Source organism: Otolemur garnettii, unplaced genomic scaffold, assembly GCF_000181295.1.
Source record: "Otolemur garnettii isolate 467f Iridium unplaced genomic scaffold, OtoGar3 scaffold00003, whole genome shotgun sequence".
In the NCBI taxonomy this organism is placed as follows: Eukaryota; Metazoa; Chordata; class Mammalia; order Primates; family Galagidae; genus Otolemur; species Otolemur garnettii.
This window is the reverse complement of record NW_003852398.1, coordinates 21,441,166-21,442,986: the sequence shown is the minus strand read 5'-3', so window position 1 is coordinate 21,442,986 and position 1,821 is coordinate 21,441,166. Positions and strand designations below refer to the sequence as shown.

Sequence of the window (1,821 nt, the reverse complement as noted above, 5' to 3'; positions counted from 1 at the left end):
ATTTTTAATTTTTTTTTTTTGCAGTTTTTGCCTGGGGCTGGGTTTGAACCCGCCACCTGTAGCACATGGGGCCGGTGCCCTACTCCTTTGAGCCACAGGTGCCCCCTACGCTCATTATTTTTAATGAGCTCCTTATTACACACTGTCTCCTTATTTTTATTTATTTTTTTGAGACATAGTCTTACTCTGTCTTAGGCTAGAGTGTCAAGCCATCAGCCTAACTCACAGCAACCTCAAACTCCTGGACTCAAACAATCCTCCTGCCTCAGCCTCCTGAGGAGCTGGGACTACAGGTGCCTACCACAATACTAGCTAATTTTTATAAGTAGAGGTGGTGCATTGGTATTGCTCAGGCTGGTCTAGAACTCCTGAGCTCAAGGGATCCTCCTGCCTTGGCCTCCCAGAGTGCTAAGATTAAAGGCATAAGCCATTATGTATGGTCAACCTATCATTTGTTATTGGAAAAATATACATATATCTACACTTTGATAATTTTTTTTTTGAGACAGTATCACTCTGCTACCCTTAGTGGAGTGCCATGACATCATAACTCACAGCAAACTCAGACTCTTGGGCTCAAGTGATCCTCTTGCCACAGCCTCCTGAGTAGCTAAAAACTTCAGGCACTGGCCACAATGCCAGGCTAGTTTTTCCATATTGCTTTACACTCAGGAGACCTACTATTAGAACCAAAACAATAGGGGAAAAAGTAATCCCATTTCTGTGTTAAAAAAAGGCTCTTTTGACCATCTACTATGGTTCTCCTAAGTGCTGAAGAGGGCTCTAAGAAGTTTAAGATTCTTTAAGGAATAAGCCCACATACATATTAAAGTTAACCTATCAGGTAGGGAATAACATTTGCTGGAATACATGTAGACTCTGCACTTATAAGATAGTGTCACCTTGAATCTAGGCTCTATCATATACTATCTGTGGGACTTTTTTCTTTCTTTGAGACAGAAAAATGTTACCCTGGGCAGAGTGCTGTGGCGTCACAGCTCACAGCAACCTCAAACTCTTGGGCTTAAGCAATTCTCTTGCCTCAGCCTCCCAAGTAGCTGGGACTATAAGCACCTGCCACAAGGCCCACCTATTTTTTTTTGTTGTTGTTGTTGAAGCTGTCATTGTTTAGTTGGCCTGGGCCGGGTTCAAACCTGCAGGCCTGGGTGTATGTGACCGGTGCCCTACCCACTGAGCTATGGACGCTGTCCCTATCTGTGGGACTTAAAGAAGTCAACTAAGCTTTCTTGGCCTTCATTTAGCCATTGGGAAATGATGATGGCTTCAAAGAATCAAATGCAATCACCACTGGAAGGGGGTGTGTGTTATGTGTGTAACACTCAAACACTGCTGGAGAGAATCTAACATGGCATCATCTTTTTGGAAAGTCACTTAGAAATAATTATAAAAAAATCAATACATCTTGGCTCAGCACCTGTGCTTCAAGCAGCCAAAGCACCAGTCACATCCACCCGAGCTGGCGGGTTCAAATCCAGCCCAGGCCCGCCAAACAACAATGACGGCTACAACCAAAAAGCAGCCAGGTGTTGTGGTGGGAGCCAGCCGGGCATTGTGGTGGGTGCCTATAGTCCCAGCTACTGGGGAGGCGGAGGCAGGAGAATCGCTTGGGCCCAGGAGTTGGAGGTTGCTGTGAGCTATCACGGCATTCTATCCAGGGTGACAGTTTGAGGCTCTGTCTCAAACAAATAAACAACAACAACAAAAAACTATACATCTGTTTACCTAGCATCCAGTTTCAGAAATATTCTTTTTTTTTTTTGAGACAGAGCCTCAAGCTGTCCCCCTGGGTAGAGTGCCATG

The 1,821-nt window shown here is 44.8% G+C and overlaps 1 protein-coding gene across 2 annotated transcripts in view; it reads right to left on the bottom strand.

Annotated features, from left to right (window-relative positions):
- GEMIN5 (gem nuclear organelle associated protein 5) overlaps positions 1–1,821 on the bottom strand; it is a 61,359-nt gene that overhangs the window by 30,098 nt on the left and 29,440 nt on the right. The gene's annotated exons all lie outside the window — the stretch shown is intronic.